This window comes from Miniopterus schreibersii (genome assembly GCF_964146895.1).
Source record: "Miniopterus schreibersii genome assembly, chromosome: Y".
Classification (NCBI taxonomy): domain Eukaryota; kingdom Metazoa; phylum Chordata; class Mammalia; order Chiroptera; family Miniopteridae; genus Miniopterus; species Miniopterus schreibersii.
In genome coordinates, this window is record NC_138120.1 from 5,487,880 (window position 1) to 5,510,326 (window position 22,447).

Below are 22,447 nucleotides of genomic sequence, written 5' to 3' on the forward strand. Positions count from 1 at the left end.
GGCATCCTGAGAGCGCTGTCCGTGACAGAGGGCTTGTGGTGGGACTTGTTGAACACGGGGCTGGGGGAAACTGAGGAGAAGCGATCCCAGTGGTACAGTGACCCACTTGGCGGGGGAGGCCGTCGAGCCATTGTTCAGTACTCTGGCAGTGCTCAGAGGAGGCGATACGTACGAGGTTTGCGTGTTCAGGGCACCTCCCAAAGTGTGAGATACCTAGGAGGGACCGTCACTCGATTTCCAAACCCAGGTAGTGCACGGAAGGAGCTTTTGCAGATACAAATGTGTTTTCAATCAAACACCATTTTCCTGCACGTGAAACAGGTGCAGAAACAGCCTCCGGGAAGGCATTGACACCTAGAGCCACGCGGAGCGGGGAATGAAAGGGATGGAAAAAGCAAGCTCATCAACTGTGTTTGTCCGTGTGTATTTGTTCCTTGGGCAAGATAAATGAAGAGCATCAAGCTGTGTGTGTCTGTGTGCTGTCCGTGGCTTGGTTTGGGCCTCTCCGTTGCCTGCCTGGGAATGTCCAGTCCCTCTGCGGCCTGGGCTTGCACAGTTGCGGAAGTGTGTTTAAGTGTTTCTAGGGGTGAGTGGGTGAGTGGGTGGCGGCGTGAGAGGGCAGAATTCTTCCCTGGTGGCGCAGGCTGGGGAGGAGGAAGAACTGGGAGAAAGTCCACTGCATAGGGTCTTCCCGTTTTCCCGAGGAAGATAAGGTACTTCAAAGAAAAGGCTTTTGGAGGAAGGGCCTCAAGGTCCAGTGCTGGGACCTACGGGAAGATAGATTAGCTAGCACCCTCCCTGTGGGCAGTCGGGGCTCACACCTTGACGGCAGGCAACCAGGTGGGAGGCTTCACAGTTCCGCTCACAGTGGAACCAAATGCCCTCCCTAGAAGCCTGAGCACAGTGTATTTGGCCGTGAGGACCTCCCCGTGCGCCGTAGGATTCGGATCCACGTTTCGCGAGTGCGTGGATAGGGTGCATGCAGGGACTCTGGGCAAGGGAGGCAAGCCATGTGGGAAGTGGGTCAGTATAGTATGCTCAATTGGGGATGAATCCGACGCTGGAAGGGTGAGTGGCCAAGGGGACGAGGAGAAGCAGAGTGCCTGCGCCCTAGGTGTCACACACAGCGCCCCCGCACACTGAGCCACTCGTGCGCGCGCACACAGACACAGGCGCGCACACACGGAGGCACAGGCATGGACACGAAGTTGTGTTGGGCAGTCTCTGGCCCGTGATGCCCACAGTCAGTACATGTGGCCCATTTGGGGGCCCTTCTACATTTGCTCACATGGAAATGGCCTCCTGCAAGCAGGAGGGTTGCTTTGCCGCGTCTTTGGGTGCAGGCCTTCTTCTGCAACCCAGTAATCCTGAAGCAATATCAAGTCACCCTTCTTTCTGGCCGCTGAGACCCAAGGCGTGGATGGGCGAGAGAGTTGGAATGAGGGAAAGAGAGAGGGCAAGAGCCATGGGAAACGCAAAAGGACCGTTCCAGTGACAGAAGGAGCCCGTTTCTAGGCCGCGCTGGTCCTGTGAACTCAAGGCGACCAGAACGGGGGCTCCAGTCCCCTCCAGCCACAGGCCTTCCCTTTGGCTGTAGCTTCACTCTCAGATATCCCATATCCCGGGATAACCTCTCCTGCCCGCCGTGTTTGTCCCCGTGGCTTTTACGAGGGCTCCCTGTGATGCAGTGGGAACCAAATTCTGCAGGGGGAAGTGTGATTGGACTTGAGAAGGAGCCCAGCAGGCAGAGATCGCCGTGGATGCCAAGACAGGAGCCGGGCGTCCTGACGAACGCTTGGCTCCGGGTGCGAGGCCGAAATGGCACGGCGCGCGTGAGCCGGGGGCTTCGCAGGGTTGCTCCCAGGGTGGTCTCGCTGATGGGACGGCGGGCGTCCGGCGCGCCCAGCTCCCCGAGGCGCGAGGGGCGTGTCCAGCGGCGACTTCCTTTCTCGGCGTCCACGTGACCGGAGGTTAGGCAGGCGCCCCCTGGGACGCCGCTTGGCGGGACAACGACCCCCGAGGCGGACACGGCAAGGTGGTGCGCTCGGCAGGGGTGGGGGTGCTGAGGCTCGGCAGTCCCGGGGCTTGCGGCAGCTGCTTCCTCACACCACGGGGCTGAGGGCCAGCGCCCGGAAGGGAGTGAGGCTGCGTTGGGAGACAGCCGGGCTCCTGAGACCGCCTGTGTGGTCTCGCTGCGGCTCGGGGGCCTTCGGGAGCTAGGGCCCCTCAGGCCACCCGGCGCAGCAGGGGCCCTTGACTCGGGCCGGTGGCGGTTGGGCGTCCCAGGACGCTATTATGTTCAGTTTGGTGCAGGAAGCTGATGACGCCCAGGAGGTAAGGGCAGAGGCGGTCCTGAGAGTGGAGGTGGTGCCGGCGATGTCGGACGTCACGCAGGTGGTGGCGTTTGTGAGTGGGGACGAGAGGTTGGCGGCAGGCCAGGAACTTTGTCCGCACCCTGACTTGGGGAGAGAGGAGGGGGTGCTGGCTGAGGAGCAGATCGTGCGGGACGACCAGAGTGCCCTGCAGCAGTGGGCAGAGGGTGTGGAGCCCCGGGAAGGGGAGGAGGGGGACCTGCAGGGTGAGTTGGTGGCACCGGAGCAGGACGTGGTGCAGTGGGCGGGCGTCGTGCAGGCGGTGAGGACGGTGGCAGGGTATGACTTGTTTCTGGCCCTGGATGAGCTCTTCCCAGATCTGGAGGTGGGGAGGCACGAGGAGGTGATGAGCGAAGAGCTGTTGGTGGAGGAAGAGGATCATGAGTTTGTGCAAGGGCCAGACGAGGAGGAAGAGTGGCAGGAGGAGGAGGAGGAAGAGTGGCAGGAGGAGGAGGAGGAAGAGTGGCAGGAGGAGGAGGACGAGGAGGAGGAGCAGCAGCAACTGGAGGAGGAGGAGGAGGAGGACGAGGAGGAGGACGATATGGAGGAGTTGGAGGACGAGGAGGAGGAGCAGCAACTGGAGGAGGAGGAGGAGGACGTGGAGGAGGACGATATGGAGGAGGTTGAGGATGAGACCGAGCAGGGGGAGGAGGAGGCGGAGGAGGAGGCCGAGGAGGGGTTGATTGAGCAGGAAATCAGTGGCCTGGAGCAGTATGTCCTGGAGGGCAAGGACATCTTGCAGCCAGTGGAGGTGGTGGGTGAGGCTGAGCAAGAGTTAGAGGGAGAAGCAGAAGCAAAAGCTCCAGCAGAGGAGCCAGGGGAGCAGGAGCAGGCAGAGTCAGGGCAGGGTGGGAAGTGCACCTGGTCCCCACTGGAGGTGCTCCGGGCCCTTCAGTTAGAGATGGAGCCGGTGAACTTGGAAGCCAGCAGGGCCTTCTGTCGGCTCAAGCGCAAGACATGGCAGAGGCGCCGTCCCTATTTAGAACTGAGGAGCACCACCATTCAGCGCATCCCCGGATTCTGGGCCAAAGCTGTATCCTTGATGGTAGACGCGGGGGACCACAGTGTGCCCGCCCCAGTGAAGGAGAGAGCCACCAGCGGGGAGAGGTAGTTCAGCAAGGAAATAGACACACGGCAGTCAGTGTCGCGGCAGTGACCACAGTCTGATGCAAAAGCTCGGAGACGCCCTTTGAACACGCAGCTCCCACCGAAACCCTTCCTGGGGGTCCAGGGCCGCAGCCGCAGGTCAGAATCAAGCCCAGAAGAACGGCCAGAGTTGTCTGCAGGCGGCTCTCGGGCCCGCAGGTCCTTCTCAGAGTCTTGCCACGGCCGAGGCCGTCTCTGGGTCCGAGTCCTGAGACATTGTCAGGAATGTGTGATGTGCAGAAATAGAGATGTCCTGTGGAGCCCTGAGCGGGCAAGGATGCAGGGCAGATCAAAGTGTGTCAGGAAGCGGAGTCAGCCAGAGTGGGGGCAGACACGTGCGGGCCTCAAGAGCCTTTGTGCTCCTCTGGCCTGCTTCGGGCGGGGATGGACGTGGGGGCCTTGCCAGAGGATAGAGGGATCGGGCCAAGCCAGGTGCTTGTGTAGATGCGCTGCATGTGCTAGTTGTTTGTCGTCCAGCTTGCAGCGTGCAGGCTCCTTGACCCACAGCAGTTTGCGAACCACCCGGAATTGTCAGCCATGATGAGTGACCAAGACGAAGCCATGCTCAGCCACATGACCAATTTGAAGGTGAGCCTGCACAGACCAGGGCTAGGGGGGTAGGGGGCTTGGGAAAGTGACCTATCCCTGCTGGCAGGGAGGCGGTGGGTGTCTCCTACAGGAGACGTCTTCCCCCGCGCCCCTTCCCCCACCCACCCTTGTTCTATACAGGTGGAGGACGTGAGGCAGGCCAGCGAGGGCTGCAAGATGATGCTGTTCTTTCGCAGCAACCCCTACTTCCGCAACAGTGTGATCGTGAAGGAGTATGTCGTCAGCATCACAGGTGAGTGGAGGCTCCCCGCACGGGCGGCAGCAGGAGGCGGTTAGAAGTTGACAGGCAGTGCGCCCCTGTCCCCATGCTCCTCGTGCTGCAGGATACCGGGCGTCCCATTCCACTGCCATTCATTGGCACCGGCATTATGAAAGACAGGCCTACAGACGCAGGCACCAGAACAGCAGCCTTAACTTCTTCAACTGGTTCTCTGACCACAACCTGGCCGGATCTGGCCGGATCGCTGAGGTAAGGACTCGGTGCCTAATGCCGTAAGAGAGCTTGGTGTGTTCCCCAGCGTCTGGGCTTTGTAACCAGATGCCTGCCCTGTCGTGCCGAGACGTGACTCCCCCGATAGATCATCAGTGAGGACGTGTGGCCCAACCCCCTGAAGTACTATGTGAGGAGGTCGGCACCAGGAGACGGCACGTACAGGAGCACAGGTGAGGGGACGCGCGCTGGGCACAACGCGCGCAGGGCACACGCCAGGTAACTGGGATGTTGTTGTGTCACATGGACACCCTGTGGCTGGGAAGACTACAGCCCCGGAGGCCCGGTCGTGCGGGCATCGGGATGATCCAGGAAGTCCGGAGCACTGCAGTGCCAACTCTGTTCCGGCCGGGGAGGCTGAGCGAGGGTGTGGGAGTGTGCCTGTCCACCACCACTCAGAATCAAAGCAGGTGCATTGTCCCGCTCCTCCGAACCCGCTCTCCTGGCCACCAACCCCAACTTCGGCCTGCCCCACCCTTCCTTAACGGGACTGTCCCACCGTGTTCTTCCTACATCCCTTCGCACAATTGCCGGGAGATATTCTTCTTGCGAAGCCTGAGGCTTCTCTGCCACCGCGTCCCTCCGTTAGTCCTCAGAGCCGTCATGTATGTCCTCAGGTGTCTCCTTCTTCCTACGCGGGGCATCCTGAGAGCGCTGTCCGTGACAGAGGGCTTGTGGTGGGACTTGTTGAACACGGGGCTGGGGGAAACTGAGGAGAAGCGATCCCAGTGGTACAGTGACCCACTTGGCGGGGGAGGCCGTCGAGCCATTGTTCAGTACTCTGGCAGTGCTCAGAGGAGGCGATACGTACGAGGTTTGCGTGTTCAGGGCACCTCCCAAAGTGTGAGATACCTAGGAGGGACCGTCACTCGATTTCCAAACCCAGGTAGTGCACGGAAGGAGCTTTTGCAGATACAAATGTGTTTTCAATCAAACACCATTTTCCTGCACGTGAAACAGGTGCAGAAACAGCCTCCGGGAAGGCATTGACACCTAGAGCCACGCGGAGCGGGGAATGAAAGGGATGGAAAAAGCAAGCTCATCAACTGTGTTTGTCCGTGTGTATTTGTTCCTTGGGCAAGATAAATGAAGAGCATCAAGCTGTGTGTGTCTGTGTGCTGTCCGTGGCTTGGTTTGGGCCTCTCCGTTGCCTGCCTGGGAATGTCCAGTCCCTCTGCGGCCTGGGCTTGCACAGTTGCGGAAGTGTGTTTAAGTGTTTCTAGGGGTGGGTGGGTGAGTGGGTGGCGGCGTGAGAGGGCAGAATTCTTCCCTGGTGGCGCAGGCTGGGGAGGAGGAAGAACTGGGAGAAAGTCCACTGCATAGGGTCTTCCCGTTTTCCCGAGGAAGATAAGGTACTTCAAAGAAAAGGCTTTTGGAGGAAGGGCCTCAAGGTCCAGTGCTGGGACCTACGGGAAGATAGATTAGCTAGCACCCTCCCTGTGGGCAGTCGGGGCTCACACCTTGACGGCAGGCAACCAGGTGGGAGGCTTCACAGTTCCGCTCACAGTGGAACCAAATGCCCTCCCTAGAAGCCTGAGCACAGTGTATTTGGCCGTGAGGACCTCCCCGTGCGCCGTAGGATTCGGATCCACGTTTCGCGAGTGCGTGGATAGGGTGCATGCAGGGACTCTGGGCAAGGGAGGCAAGCCATGTGGGAAGTGGGTCAGTATAGTATGCTCAATTGGGGATGAATCCGACGCTGGAAGGGTGAGTGGCCAAGGGGACGAGGAGAAGCAGAGTGCCTGCGCCCTAGGTGTCACACACAGCGCCCCCGCACACTGAGCCACTCGTGCGCGCGCACACAGACACAGGCGCGCACACACGGAGGCACAGGCATGGACACGAAGTTGTGTTGGGCAGTCTCTGGCCCGTGATGCCCACAGTCAGTACATGTGGCCCATTTGGGGGCCCTTCTACATTTGCTCACATGGAAATGGCCTCCTGCAAGCAGGAGGGTTGCTTTGCCGCGTCTTTGGGTGCAGGCCTTCTTCTGCAACCCAGTAATCCTGAAGCAATATCAAGTCACCCTTCTTTCTGGCCGCTGAGACCCAAGGCGTGGATGGGCGAGAGAGTTGGAATGAGGGAAAGAGAGAGGGCAAGAGCCATGGGAAACGCAAAAGGACCGTTCCAGTGACAGAAGGAGCCCGTTTCTAGGCCGCGCTGGTCCTGTGAACTCAAGGCGACCAGAACGGGGGCTCCAGTCCCCTCCAGCCACAGGCCTTCCCTTTGGCTGTAGCTTCACTCTCAGATATCCCATATCCCGGGAAAACCTCTCCTGCCCGCCGTGTTTGTCCCCGTGGCTTTTACGAGGGCTCCCTGTGATGCAGTGGGAACCAAATTCTGCAGGGGGAAGTGTGATTGGACTTGAGAAGGAGCCCAGCAGGCAGAGATCGCCAGGACAGCCGTGGATGCCAAGACAGGAGCCGGGCGTCCTGACGAACGCTTGGCTCCGGGTGCGAGGCCGAAATGGCACGGCGCGCGTGAGCCGGGGGCTTCGCAGGGTTGCTCCCAGGGTGGTCTCGCTGATGGGACGGCGGGCGTCCGGCGCGCCCAGCTCCCCGAGGCGCGAGGGGCGTGTCCAGCGGCGACTTCCTTTCTCGGCGTCCACGTGACCGGAGGTTAGGCAGGCGCCCCCTGGGACGCCGCTTGGCGGGACAACGACCCCCGAGGCGGACACGGCAAGGTGGTGCGCTCGGCAGGGGTGGGGGTGCTGAGGCTCGGCAGTCCCGGGGCTTGCGGCAGCTGCTTCCTCACACCACGGGGCTGAGGGCCAGCGCCCGGAAGGGAGTGAGGCTGCGTTGGGAGACAGCCGGGCTCCTGAGACCGCCTGTGTGGTCTCGCTGCGGCTCGGGGGCCTTCGGGAGCTAGGGACCCTCAGGCCACCCGGCGCAGCAGGGGCCCTTGACTCGGGCCGGTGGCGGTTGGGCGTCCCAGGACGCTATTATGTTCAGTTTGGTGCAGGAAGCTGATGACGCCCAGGAGGTAAGGGCAGAGGCGGTCCTGAGAGTGGAGGTGGTCCCGGCCATGGCGGACGTCACGCAGGTGGTGGCGTTTGTGAGTGGGGACGAGAGGTTGGCGGCAGGCCAGGAACTTTGTCCGCACCCTGACTTGGGGAGAGAGGAGGGGGTGCTGGCTGAGGAGCAGATCGTGCGGGACGACCAGAGTGCCCTGCAGCAGTGGGCAGAGGGTGTGGAGCCCCGGGAAGGGGAGGAGGGGGACCTGCAGGGTGAGTTGGTGGCACCGGAGCAGGACGTGGTGCAGTGGGCGGGCGTCGTGCAGGCGGTGAGGACGGTGGCAGGGTATGACTTGTTTCTGGCCGTGGATGAGCTCTTCCCAGATCTGGAGGTGGGGAGGCACGAGGAGGTGATGAGCGAAGAGCTGTTGGTGGAGGAAGAGGATCATGAGTTTGTGCAAGGGCCAGACGAGGAGGAAGAGTGGCAGGAGGAGGAGGAGGAAGAGTGGCAGGAGGAGGAGGAGGAAGAGTGGCAGGAGGAGGAGGACGAGGAGGAGGAGCAGCAGCAACTGGAGGAGGAGGAGGAGGAGGACGAGGAGGAGGACGAGGAGGAGGAGCAGCAACTGGAGGAGGAGGAGGACGTGGAGGAGGACGATATGGAGGAGGTTGAGGATGAGACCGAGCAGGGGGAGGAGGAGGCGGAGGAGGAGGCCGAGGAGGGGTTGATTGAGCAGGAAATCAGTGGCCTGGAGCAGTATGTCCTGGAGGGCAAGGACATCTTGCAGCCAGTGGAGGTGGTGGGTGAGGCTGAGCAAGAGTTAGAGGGAGAAGCAGAAGCAAAAGCTCCAGCAGAGGAGCCAGGGGAGCAGGAGCAGGCAGAGTCAGGGCAGGGTGGCAAGTGCACCTGGTCCCCACTGGAGGTGCTCCGGGCCCTTCAGTTAGAGATGGAGCCGGTGAACTTGGAAGCCAGCAGGGCCTTCTGTCGGCTCAAGCGCAAGACATGGCAGAGGCGCCGTCCCTATTTAGAACTGAGGAGCACCACCATTCAGCGCATCCCCGGATTCTGGGCCAAAGCTGTATCCTTGATGGTAGACGCGGGGGACCACAGTGTGCCCGCCCCAGTGAAGGAGAGAGCCACCAGCGGGGAGAGGTAGTTCAGCAAGGAAATAGACACACGGCAGTCAGTGTCGCGGCAGTGACCACAGTCTGATGCAAAAGCTCGGAGACGCCCTTTGAACACGCAGCTCCCACCGAAACCCTTCCTGGGGGTCCAGGGCCGCAGCCGCAGGTCAGAATCAAGCCCAGAAGAACGGCCAGAGTTGTCTGCAGGCGGCTCTCGGGCCCGCAGGTCCTTCTCAGAGTCTTGCCACGGCCGAGGCCGTCTCTGGGTCCGAGTCCTGAGACATTGTCAGGAATGTGTGATGTGCAGAAATAGAGATGTCCTGTGGAGCCCTGAGCGGGCAAGGATGCAGGGCAGATCAAAGTGTGTCAGGAAGCGGAGTCAGCCAGAGTGGGGGCAGACACGTGCGGGCCTCAAGAGCCTTTGTGCTCCTCTGGCCTGCTTCGGGCGGGGATGGACGTGGGGGCCTTGCCAGAGGATAGAGGGATCGGGCCAAGCCAGGTGCTTGTGTAGATGCGCTGCATGTGCTAGTTGTTTGTCGTCCAGCTTGCAGCGTGCAGGCTCCTTGACCCACAGCAGTTTGCGAACCACCCGGAATTGTCAGCCATGATGAGTGACCAAGACGAAGCCATGCTCAGCCACATGACCAATTTGAAGGTGAGCCTGCACAGACCAGGGCTAGGGAGGTAGGGGGCTTGGGAAAGTGACCTATCCCTGCTGGCAGGGAGGCGGTGGGTGTCTCCTACAGGAGACGTCTTCCCCCGCGCCCCTTCCCCCACCCACCCTTGTTCTATACAGGTGGAGGACGTGAGGCAGGCCAGCGAGGGCTGCAAGATGATGCTGTTCTTTCGCAGCAACCCCTACTTCCGCAACAGTGTGATCGTGAAGGAGTATGTCGTCAGCATCACAGGTGAGTGGAGGCTCCCCGCACGGGCGGCAGCAGGAGGCGGTTAGAAGTTGACAGGCAGTGCGCCCCTGTCCCCATGCTCCTCGTGCTGCAGGATACCGGGCGTCCCATTCCACTGCCATTCATTGGCACCGGCATTATGAAAGACAGGCCTACAGACGCAGGCACCAGAACAGCAGCCTTAACTTCTTCAACTGGTTCTTTGACCACAACCTGGCCGGATCTGGCCGGATCGCTGAGGTAAGGACTCGGTGCCTAATGCCGTAAGAGAGCTTGGTGTGTTCCCCAGCGTCTGGGCTTTGTAACCAGATGCCTGCCCTGTCGAGACGAGACGTGACTCCCCCGATAGATCATCAGTGAGGACGTGTGGCCCAACCCCCTGAAGTACTATGTGAGGAGGTCGGCACCAGGAGACGGCACGTACAGGAGCACAGGTGAGGGGACGCGCGCTGGGCACAACGCGCGCAGGGCACACGCCAGGTAACTGGGATGTTGTTGTGTCACATGGACACCCTGAGGCTGGGAAGACTACAGCCCCGGAGGCCCGGTCGTGCGGGCATCGGGATGATCCAGGAAGTCCGGAGCACTGCAGTGCCAACTCTGTTCCGGCCGGGGAGGCTGAGCGAGGGTGTGGGAGTGTGCCTGTCCACCACCACTCAGAATCAAAGCAGGTGCATTGTCCCGCTCCTCCGAACCCGCTCTCCTGGCCACCAGCCCCAACCTCGGCCTGCCCCACCCTTCCTTAACGGGACTGTCCCACCGTGGTCTTCCTACATCCCTTCGCACAATTGCCGGGAGATATTCTTCTTGCGAAGCCTGAGGCTTCTCTGCCACCACGTCCCTCTGTTGGTCCTCAGAGCCGTCATGTATGTCCTCAGGTGTCTCCTTCTTCCTACGCGGGGCATCCTGAGAGCGCTGTCCGTGACAGAGGGCTTGTGGTGGGACTTGTTGAACATGGGGCTGGGGGAAACTGACGAGAAGCGATCCCAGTGGTACAGTGACCCACTTGGCGGGGGAGGCCGTCGAGCCATTGTTCAGTACTCTGGCAGTGCTCAGAGGAGGCGATACGTACGAGGTTTGCGTGTTCAGGGCACCTCCCAAAGTCTGAGATACCTAGGAGGGACCGTCACTCGATTTCCAAACCCCGGTAGTGCAGGGAAGGAGCTTTTGCAGATACAAATGTGTTTTCAATCAAACACCATTTTCCTGCACGTGAAACAGGTGCAGAAACAGCCTCCGGGAAGGCATTGACACCTAGAGCCACGCGGAGCGGGGAATGAAAGGGATGGAAAAAGCAAGCTCATCAACTGTGTTTGTCCGTGTGTATTTGTTCCTTGGGCAAGATAAATGAAGAGCATCAAGCTGTGTGTGTCTGTGTGCTGTCCGTGGCTTGGTTTGGGCCTCTCCGTTGCCTGCCTGGGAATGTCCAGTCCCTCTGCGGCCTGGGCTTGCACAGTTGCGGAAGTGTGTTTAAGTGTTTCTAGGGGTGGGTGGGTGAGTGGGTGGCGGCGTGAGAGGGCAGAATTCTTCCCTGGTGGCGCAGGCTGGGGAGGAGGAAGAACTGGGAGAAAGTCCACTGCATAGGGTCTTCCCGTTTTCCCGAGGAAGATAAGGTACTTCAAAGAAAAGGCTTTTGGAGCAAGGGCCTCAAGGTCCAGTGCTGGGACCTACGGGAAGATAGATTAGCTAGCACCCTCCCTGTGGGCAGTCGGGGCTCACACCTTGACGGCAGGCAACCAGGTGGGAGGCTTCACAGTTCCGCTCACAGTGGAACCAAATGCCCTCCCTAGAAGCCTGAGCACAGTGTATTTGGCCGTGAGGACCTCCCCGTGCGCCGTAGGATTCGGATCCACGTTTCGCGAGTGGGTGGATAGGGTGCATGCAGGGACTCTGGGCAAGGGAGGCAAGCCATGTGGGAAGTGGGTCAGTATAGAATGCTCAATTGGGGATGAATCCGACGCTGGAAGGGTGAGTGGCCAAGGGGACGAGGAGAAGCAGAGTGCCTGCGCCCTAGGTGTCACACACAGCGCCCCCGCACACTGAGCCACTCGTGCGCGCGCACACAGACACAGGCGCGCACACACGGAGGCACAGGCATGGACACGAAGTTGTGTTGGGCAGTCTCTGGCCCGTGATGCCCACAGTCAGTACATGTGGCCCATTTGGGGGCCCTTCTACATTTGCTCACATGGAAATGGCCTCCTGCAAGCAGGAGGGTTGCTTTGCCGCGTCTTTGGGTGCAGGCCTTCTTCTGCAACCCAGTAATCCTGAAGCAATATCAAGTCACCCTTCTTTCTGGCCGCTGAGACCCAAGGCGTGGATGGGCGAGAGAGTGGGAATGAGGGAAAGAGAGAGGGCAAGAGCCATGGGAAACGCAAAAGGACCGTTCCAGTGACAGAAGGAGCCCGTTTCTAAGCCGCGCTGGTCCTGTGAACTCAAGGCGACCAGAACGGGGGCTCCAGTCCCCTCCAGCCACAGGCCTTCCCTTTGGCTGTAGCTTCACTCTCAGATATCCCATATCCCGGGATAACCTCCCCTGCCCGCCGTGTTTGTCCCCGTGGCTTTTACGAGGGCTCCCTGTGATGCAGTGGGAACCAAATTCTGCAGGGGGAAGTGTGATTGGACTTGAGAAGGAGCCCAGCAGGCAGAGATCGCCAGGACAGCCGTGGATGCCAAGACAGGAGCCGGGCGTCCTGACGAACGCTTGGCTCCGGGTGCGAGGCCGAAATGGCACGGCGCGCGTGAGCCGGGGGCTTCGCAGGGTTGCTCCCAGGGTGGTCTCGCTGATGGGACCGCGGGCGTCCGGCGCGCCCAGCCCCCCGAGGCGCGAGGGGCGTGTCCAGCGGCGACTTCCTTTCTCGGCGTCCACGTGACCGGAGGTTAGGCAGGCGCCCCCTGGGACGCCGCTTGGCGGGACAACGACCCCCGAGGCGGACACGGCAAGGTGGTGCGCTCGGCAGGGGTGGGGGTGCTGAGGCTCGGCAGTCCCGGGGCTTGCGGCAGCTGCTTCCTCACACCACGGGGCTGAGGGCCAGCGCCCGGAAGGGAGTTGGGCTGCGTTGGGAGACAGCCGGGCTCCTGAGACCGCCTGTGTGGTCTCGCGGCGGCTCGGGGGCCTTCGGGAGCTAGGGCCCCTCAGGCCACCCGGCGCAGCAGGGGCCCTTGACTCGGGCCGGTGGCGGTTGGGCGTCCCAGGACGCTATTATGTTCAGTTTGGTGCAGGAAGCTGATGACGCCCAGGAGGTAAGGGCAGAGGCGGTCCTGAGAGTGGAGGTGGTCCCGGCCATGGCGGACGTCACGCAGGTGGTGGCGTTTGTGAGTGGGGACGAGAGGTTGGCGGCAGGCCAGGAACTTTGTCCGCACCCTGACTTGGGGAGAGAGGAGGGGGTGCTGGCTGAGGAGCAGATCGTGCGGGACGACCAGAGTGCCCTGCAGCAGTGGGCAGAGGGTGTGGAGCCCCGGGAAGGGGAGGAGGGGGACCTGCAGGGTGAGTTGGTGGCACCGGAGCAGGACGTGGTGCAGTGGGCGGGCGTCGTGCAGGCGGTGAGGACGGTGGCAGGGTATGACTTGTTTCTGGCCGTGGATGAGCTCTTCCCAGATCTGGAGGTGGGGAGGCACGAGGAGGTGATGAGCGAAGAGCTGTTGGTGGAGGAAGAGGATCATGAGTTTGTGCAAGGGCCAGACGAGGAGGAAGAGTGGCAGGAGGAGGAGGAGGAAGATTGGCAGGAGGAGGAGGACGAGGAGGAGGAGCAGCAGCAACTGGAGGAGGAGGAGGAGGAGGACGAGGAGGAGGACGATATGGAGGAGTTGGAGGACGAGGAGGAGGAGCAGCAACTGGAGGAGGAGGAGGAGGACGTGGAGGAGGACGATATGGAGGAGGTTGAGGATGAGACCGAGCAGGGGGAGGAGGAGGCGGAGGAGGAGGCCGAGGAGGGGTTGATTGAGCAGGAAATCAGTGGCCTGGAGCAGTATGTCCTGGAGGGCAAGGACATCTTGCAGCCAGTGGAGGTGGTGGGTGAGGCTGAGCAAGAGTTAGAGGGAGAAGCAGAAGCAAAAGCTCCAGCAGAGGAGCCAGGGGAGCAGGAGCAGGCAGATCAGGGCAGGGTGGCAAGTGCACCTGGTCCCCACTGGAGGTGCTCCGGGCCCTTCAGTTAGAGATGGAGCCGGTGAACTTGGAAGCCAGCAGGGCCTTCTGTCGGCTCAAGCGCAAGACATGGCAGAGGCGCCGTCCCTATTTAGAACTGAGGAGCACCACCATTCAGCGCATCCCCGGATTCTGGGCCAAAGCTGTATCCTTGATGGTAGACGCGGGGGACCACAGTGTGCCCGCCCCAGTGAAGGAGAGAGCCACCAGCGGGGAGAGGTAGTTCAGCAAGGAAATAGACACACGGCAGTCAGTGTCGCGGCAGTGACCACAGTCTGATGCAAAAGCTCGGAGACGCCCTTTGAACACGCAGCTCCCACCGAAACCCTTCCTGGGGGTCCAGGGCCGCAGCCGCAGGTCAGAATCAAGCGCAGAAGAACGGCCAGAGTTGTCTGCAGGCGGCTCTCGGGCCCGCAGGTCCTTCTCAGAGTCTTGCCACGGCCGAGGCCGTCTCTGGGTCCGAGTCCTGAGACATTGTCAGGAATGTGTGATGTGCAGAAATAGAGATGTCCTGTGGAGCCCTGAGCGGGCAAGGATGCAGGGCAGATCAAAGTGTGTCAGGAAGCGGAGTCAGCCAGAGTGGGGGCAGACACGTGCGGGCCTCAAGAGCCTTTGTGCTCCTCTGGCCTGCTTCGGGCGGGGATGGACGTGGGGGCCTTGCCAGAGGATAGAGGGATCGGGCCAAGCCAGGTGCTTGTGTAGATGCGCTGCATGTGCTAGTTGTTTGTCGTCCAGCTTGCAGCGTGCAGGCTCCAGGACCCACAGCAGTTTGCGAACCACCCGGAATTGTCAGCCATGATGAGTGACCAAGACGAAGCCATGCTCAGCCACATGACCAATTTGAAGGTGAGCCTGCACAGACCAGGGCTAGGGAGGTAGGGGGCTTGGGAAAGTGACCTATCCCTGCTGGCAGGGAGGCGGTGGGTGTCTCCTACAGGAGACGTCTTCCCCCGCGCCCCTTCCCCCACCCACCCTTGTTCTATACAGGTGGAGGACGTGAGGCAGGCCAGCGAGGGCTGCAAGATGATGCTGTTCTTTCGCAGCAACCCCTACTTCCGCAACAGTGTGATCGTGAAGGAGTATGTCGTCAGCATCACAGGTGAGTGGAGGCTCCCCGCACGGGCGGCAGCAGGAGGCGGTTAGAAGTTGACAGGCAGTGCGCCCCTGTCCCCATGCTCCTCGTGCTGCAGGATACCGGGCGTCCCATTCCACTGCCATTCATTGGCACCGGCATTATGAAAGACAGGCCTACAGACGCAGGCACCAGAACAGCAGCCTTAACTTCTTCAACTGGTTCTCTGACCACAACCTGGCCGGATCTGGCCGGATCGCTGAGGTAAGGACTCGGTGCCTAATGCCGTAAGAGAGCTTGGTGTGTTCCCCAGCGTCTGGGCTTTGTAACCAGATGCCTGCCCTGTCCTGCCGAGACGTGACTCCCCCGATAGATCATCAGTGAGGACGTGTGGCCCAACCCCCTGAAGTACTATGTGAGGAGGTCGGCACCAGGAGACGGCACGTACAGGAGCACAGGTGAGGGGACGCGCGCTGGGCACAACGCGCGCAGGGCACACGCCAGGTAACTGGGATGTTGTTGTGTCACATGGACACCCTGAGGCTGGGAAGACTACAGCCCCGGAGGCCCGGTCGTGAGGGCATCGGGATGATCCAGGAAGTCCGGAGCACTGCAGTGCCAACTCTGTTCCGGCCGGGGAGGCTGAGCGAGGGTGTGGGAGTGTGCCTGTCCACCACCACTCAGAATCAAAGCAGGTGCATTGTCCCGCTCCTCCGAACCCGCTCTCCTGGCCACCAGCCCCAACCTCGGCCTGCCCCACCCTTCCTTAACGGGACTGTCCCACCGTGGTCTTCCTACATCCCTTCGCACAATTGCCGGGAGATATTCTTCTTGCGAAGCCTGAGGCTTCTCTGCCACCACGTCCCTCTGTTGGTCCTCAGAGCCGTCATGTATGTCCTCAGGTGTCTCCATCTTCCTACGCGGGGCATCCTGAGAGCGCTGTCCGTGACAGAGGGCTTGTGGTGGGACTTGTTGAACATGGGGCTGGGGGAAACTGACGAGAAGCGATCCCAGTGGTACAGTGACCCACTTGGCGGGGGAGGCCGTCGAGCCATTGTTCAGTACTCTGGCAGTGCTCAGAGGAGGCGATACGTACAAGGTTTGCGTGTTCAGGGCACCTCCCAAAGTGTGAGATCCCTAGGAGGGACCGTCACTCGATTTCCAAACCCAGGTAGTGCACGGAAGGAGCTTTTGCAGATACAAATGTGTTTTCAATCAAACACCATTTTCCTGCACGTGAAACAGGTGCAGAAACAGCCTCCGGGAAGGCATTGACACCTAGAGCCACGCGGAGCGGGGAATGAAAGGGATGGAAAAAGCAAGCTCATCAACTGTGTTTGTCCGTGTGTATTTGTTCCTTGGGCAAGATAAATGAAGAGCATCAAGCTGTGTGTGTCTGTGTGCTGTCCGTGGCTTGGTTTGGGCCTCTCCGTTGCCTGCCTGGGAATGTCCAGTCCCTCTGCGGCCTGGGCTTGCACAGTTGGGGAAGTGTGTTTAAGTGTTTCTAGGGGTGGGTGGGTGAGTGGGTGGCGGCGTGAGAGGGCAGAATTCTTCCCTGGTGGCGCAGGCTGGGGAGGAGGAAGAACTGGGAGAAAGTCCACTGCATAGGGTCTTCCCGTTTTCCCGAGGAAGATAAGGTACTTCAAAGAAAAGGCTTTTGGAGCAAGGGCCTCAAGGTCCAGTGCTGGGACCTACGGGAAGATAGATTAGCTAGCACCCTCCCTGTGGGCAGTCGGGGCTCACACCTTGACGGCAGGCAACCAGGTGGGAGGCTTCACAGTTCCGCTCACAGTGGAACCAAATGCCCTCCCTAGAAGCCTGAGCACAGTGTATTTGGCCGTGAGGACCTCCCCGTGCGCCGTAGGATTCGGATCCACGTTTCGCGAGTGGGTGGATAGGGTGCATGCAGGGACTCTGGGCAAGGGAGGCAAGCCATGTGGGAAGTGGGTCAGTATAGTATGCTCAATTGGGGATGAATCCGACGCTGGAAGGGTGAGTGGCCAAGGGGACGAGGAGAAGCAGAGTGCCTGCGCCCTAGGTGTCACACACAGCGCCCCCGCACACTGAGCCACTCGTGCGCGCGCACACAGACACAGGCGCGCACACACGGAGGCACAGGCATGGACACGAAGTTGTGTTGGGCAGTCTCTGGCCCGTGATGCCCACAGTCAGTACATGTGGCCCATTTGGGGGCCCTTCTACATTTGCTCACATGGAAATGGCCTCCTGCAAGCAGGAGGGTTGCTTTGCCGCGTCTTTAGGTGCAGGCCTTCTTCTGCAACCCAGTAATCCTGAAGCAATATCAAGTCACCCTTCTTTCTGGCCGCTGAGACCCAAGGCGTGGATGGGCGAGAGAGTGGGAATGAGGGAAAGAGAGAGGGCAAGAGCCATGGGAAACGCAAAAGGACCGTTCCAGTGACAGAAGGAGCCCGTTTCTAGGCCGCGCTGGTCCTGTGAACTCAAGGCGACCAGAACGGGGGCTCCAGTCCCCTCCAGCCACAGGCCTTCCCTTTGGCTGTAGCTTCACTCTCAGATATCCCATATCCCGGGATAACCTCTCCTGCCCGCCGTGTTTGTCCCCGTGGCTTTTACGAGGGCTCCCTGTGATGCAGTGGGAACCAAATTCTGCAGGGGGAAGTGTGATTGGACTTGAGAAGGAGCCCAGCAGGCAGAGATCGCCAGGACAGCCGTGGATGCCAAGACAGGAGCCGGGCGTCCTGACGAACGCTTGGCTCCGGGTGCGAGGCCGAAATGGCACGGCGCGCGTGAGCCGGGGGCTTCGCAGGGTTGCTCCCAGGGTGGTCTCGCTGATGGGACGGCGGGCGTCCGGCGCGCCCAGCTCCCCGAGGCGCGAGGGGCGTGTCCAGCGGCGACTTCCTTTCTCGGCGTCCACGTGACCGGAGGTTAGGCAGGCGCCCCCTGGGACGCCGCTTGGCGGGACAACGACCCCCGAGGCGGACACGGCAAGGTGGTGCGCTCGGCAGGGGTGGGGGTGCTGAGGCTCGGCAGTCCCGGGGCTTGCGGCAGCTGCTTCCTCACACCACGGGGCTGAGGGCCAGCGCCCGGAAGGGAGTGAGGCTGCGTTGGGAGACAGCCGGGCTCCTGAGACCGCCTGTGTGGTCTCGCTGCGGCTCGGGGGCCTTCGGGAGCTAGGGCCCCTCAGGCCACCCGGCGCAGCAGGGGCCCTTGACTCGGGCCGGTGGCGGTTGGGCGTCCCAGGACGCTATTATGTTCAGTTTGGTGCAGGAAGCTGATGACGCCCAGGAGGTAAGGGCAGAGGCGGTCCTGAGAGTGGAGGTGGTCCCGGCCATGGCGGACGTCACGCAGGTGGTGGCGTTTGTGAGTGGGGACGAGAGGTTGGCGGCAGGCCAGGAACTTTGTCCGCACCCTGACTTGGGGAGAGAGGAGGGGGTGCTGGCTGAGGAGCAGATCGTGCGGGACGACCAGAGTGCCCTGCAGCAGTGGGCAGAGGGTGTGGAGCCCCGGGAAGGGGAGGAGGGGGACCTGCAGGGTGAGTTGGTGGCACCGGAGCAGGACGTGGTGCAGTGGGCGGGCGTCGTGCAGGCGGTGAGGACGGTGGCAGGGTATGACTTGTTTCTGGCCGTGGATGAGCTCTTCCCAGATCTGGAGGTGGGGAGGCACGAGGAGGTGATGAGCGAAGAGCTGTTGGTGGAGGAAGAGGATCATGAGTTTGTGCAAGGGCCAGACGAGGAGGAAGAGTGGCAGGAGGAGGAGGAGGAAGAGTGGCAGGAGGAGGAGGAGAAAGAGTGGCAGGAGGAGGAGGACGAGGAGGAGGAGCAGCAGCAACTGGAGGAGGAGGAGGAGGAGGACGAGGAGGAGGACGATATGGAGGAGTTGGAGGACGAGGAGGAGGAGCAGCAACTGGAGGAGGAGGAGGAGGACGTGGAGGAGGACGATATGGAGGAGGTTGAGGATGAGACCGAGCAGGGGGAGGAGGAGGCGGAGGAGGAGGCCGAGGAGGGGTTGATTGAGCAGGAAATCAGTGGCCTGGAGCAGTATGTCCTGGAGGGCAAGGACATCTTGCAGCCAGTGGAGGTGGTGGGTGAGGCTGAGCAAGAGTTAGAGGGAGAAGCAGAAGCAAAAGCTCCAGCAGAGGAGCCAGGGGAGCAGTAGCAGGCAGAGTCAGGGCAGGGTGGGAAGTGCACCTGGTCCCCACTGGAGGTGCTCCGGGCCCTTCAGTTAGAGATGGAGCCGGTGAACTTGGAAGCCAGCAGGGCCTTCTGTCGGCTCAAGCGCAAGACATGGCAGAGGCGCCGTCCCTATTTAGAACTGAGGAGCACCACCATTCAGCGCATCCCCGGATTCTGGGCCAAAGCTGTATCCTTGATGGTAGACGCGGGGGACCACAGTGTGCCCGCCCCAGTGAAGGAGAGAGCCACCAGCGGGGAGAGGTAGTTCAGCAAGGAAATAGACACACGGCAGTCAGTGTCGCGGCAGTGACCACAGTCTGATGCAAAAGCTCGGAGACGCCCTTTGAACACGCAGCTCCCACCGAAACCCTTCCTGGGGGTCCAGGGCCGCAGCCGCAGGTCAGAATCAAGCCCAGAAGAACGGCCAGAGTTGTCTGCAGGCGGCTCTCGGGCCCGCAGGTCCTTCTCAGAGTCTTGCCACGGCCGAGGCCGTCTCTGGGTCCGAGTCCTGAGACATTGTCAGGAATGTGTGATGTGCAGAAATAGAGATGTCCTGTGGAGCCCTGAGCGGGCAAGGATGCAGGGCAGATCAAAGTGTGTCAGGAAGCGGAGTCAGCCAGAGTGGGGGCAGACACGTGCGGGCCTCAAGAGCCTTTGTGCTCCTCTGGCCTGCTTCGGGCGGGGATGGACGTGGGGGCCTTGCCAGAGGATAGAGGTATCGGGCCAAGCCAGGTGCTTGTGTAGATGCGCTGCATGTGCTAGTTGTTTGTCGTCCAGCTTGCAGCGTGCAGGCTCCTTGACCCACAGCAGTTTGCGAACCACCCGGAATTGTCAGCCATGATGAGTGACCAAGACGAAGCCATGCTCAGCCACATGACCAATTTGAAGGTGAGCCTGCACAGACCAGGGCTAGGGAGGTAGGGGGCTTGGGAAAGTGACCTATCCCTGCTGGCAGGGAGGCGGTGGGTGTCTCCTACAGGAGACGTCTTCCCCCGCGCCCCTTCCCCCACCCACCCTTGTTCTATACAGGTGGAGGACGTGAGGCAGGCCAGCGAGGGCTGCAAGATGATGCTGTTCTTTCGCAGCAACCCCTACTTCCGCAACAGTGTGATCGTGAAGGAGTATGTCGTCAGCATCACAGGTGAGTGGAGGCTCCCCGCACGGGCGGCAGCAGGAGGCGGTTAGAAGTTGACAGGCAGTGCGCCCCTGTCCCCATACTCCTCGTGCTGCAGGATACCGGGCGTCCCATTCCACTGCCATTCATTGGCACCGGCATTATGAAAGACAGGCCTACAGACGCAGGCACCAGAACAGCAGCCTTAACTTCTTCAACTGGTTCTCTGACCACAACCTGGCCGGATCTGGCCGGATCGCTGAGGTAAGGACTCGGTGCCTAATGCCGTAAGAGAGCTTGGTGTGTTCCCCAGCGTCTGGGCTTTGTAACCAGATGCCTGCCCTGTCGTGCCGAGACGTGACTCCCCCGATAGATCATCAGTGAGGACGTGTGGCCCAACCCCCTGAAGTACTATGTGAGGAGGTCGGCACCAGGAGACGGCACGTACAGGAGCACAGGTGAGGGGACGCGCGCTGGGCACAACGCGCGCAGGGCACACGCCAGGTAACTGGGATGTTGTTGTGTCACATGGACACCCTGAGGCTGGGAAGACTACAGCCCCGGAGGCCCGGTCGTGCGGGCATCGGGATGATCCAGGAAGTCCGGAGCACTGCAGTGCCAACTCTGTTCCGGCCGGGGAGGCTGAGCGAGGGTGTGGGAGTGTGCCTGTCCACCACCACTCAGAATCAAAGCAGGTGCATTGTCCCGCTCCTCCGAACCCGCTCTCCTGGCCACCAGCCCCAACCTCGGCCTGCCCCACCCTTCCTTAACGGGACTGTCCCACCGTGGTCTTCCTACATCCCTTCGCACAATTGCCGGGAGATATTCTTCTTGCGAAGTCTGAGGCTTCTCTGCCACCACGTCCCTCTGTTGGTCCTCAGAGCCGTCATGTATGTCCTCAGGTGTCTCCTTCTTCCTACGCGGGGCATCCTGAGAGCGCTGTCCGTGACAGAGGGCTTGTGGTGGGACTTGTTGAACATGGGGCTGGGGGAAACTGACGAGAAGCGATCCCAGTGGTACAGTGACCAACTTGGCGGGGGAGGCCGTCGAGCCATTGTTCAGTACTCTGGCAGTGCTCAGAGGAGGCGATACGTACAAGGTTTGCGTGTTCAGGGCACCTCCCAAAGTGTGAGATCCCTAGGAGGGACCGTCACTCGATTTCCAAACCCAGGTAGTGCACGGAAGGAGCTTTTGCAGATACAAATGTGTTTTCAATCAAACACCATTTTCCTGCACGTGAAACAGGTGCAGAAACAGCCTCCGGGAAGGCATTGACACCTAGAGCCACGCGGAGCGGGGAATGAAAGGGATGGAAAAAGCAAGCTCATCAACTGTGTTTGTCCGTGTGTATTTGTTCCTTGGGCAAGATAAATGAAGAGCATCAAGCTGTGTGTGTCTGTGTGCTGTCCGTGGCTTGGTTTGGGCCTCTCCGTTGCCTGCCTGGGAATGTCCAGTCCCTCTGCGGCCTGGGCTTGCACAGTTGCGGAAGTGTGTTTAAGTGTTTCTAGGGGTGAGTGGGTGAGTGGGTGGCGGCGTGAGAGGGCAGAATTCTTCCCTGGTGGCGCAGGCTGGGGAGGAGGAAGAACTGGGAGAAAGTCCACTGCATAGGGTCTTCCCGTTTTCCCGAGGAAGATAAGGTACTTCAAAGAAAAGGCTTTTGGAGCAAGGGCCTCAAGGTCCAGTGCTGGGACCTACGGGAAGATAGATTAGCTAGCACCCTCCCTGTGGGCAGTCGGGGCTCACACCTTGACGGCAGGCAACCAGGTGGGAGGCTTCACAGTTCCGCTCACAGTGGAACCAAATGCCCTCCCTAGAAGCCTGAGCACAGTGTATTTGGCCGTGAGGACCTCCCCGTGCGCCGTAGGATTCGGATCCACGTTTCGCGAGTGCGTGGATAGGGTGCATGCAGGGACTCTGGGCAAGGGAGGCAAGCCATGTGGGAAGTGGGTCAGTATAGTATGCTCAATTGGGGATGAATCCGACGCTGGAAGGGTGAGTGGCCAAGGGGACGAGGAGAAGCAGAGTGCCTGCGCCCTAGGTGTCACACACAGCGCCCCCGCACACTGAGCCACTCGTGCGCGCGCACACAGACACAGGCGCGCACACACGGAGGCACAGGCATGGACACGAAGTTGTGTTGGGCAGTCTCTGGCCCGTGATGCCCACAGTCAGTACATGTGGCCCATTTGGGGGCCCTTCTACATTTGCTCACATGGAAATGGCCTCCTGCAAGCAGGAGGGTTGCTTTGCCGCGTCTTTGGGTGCAGGCCTTCTTCTGCAACCCAGTAATCCTGAAGCAATATCAAGTCACCCTTCTTTCTGGCCGCTGAGACCCAAGGCGTGGATGGGCGAGAGAGTTGGAATGAGGG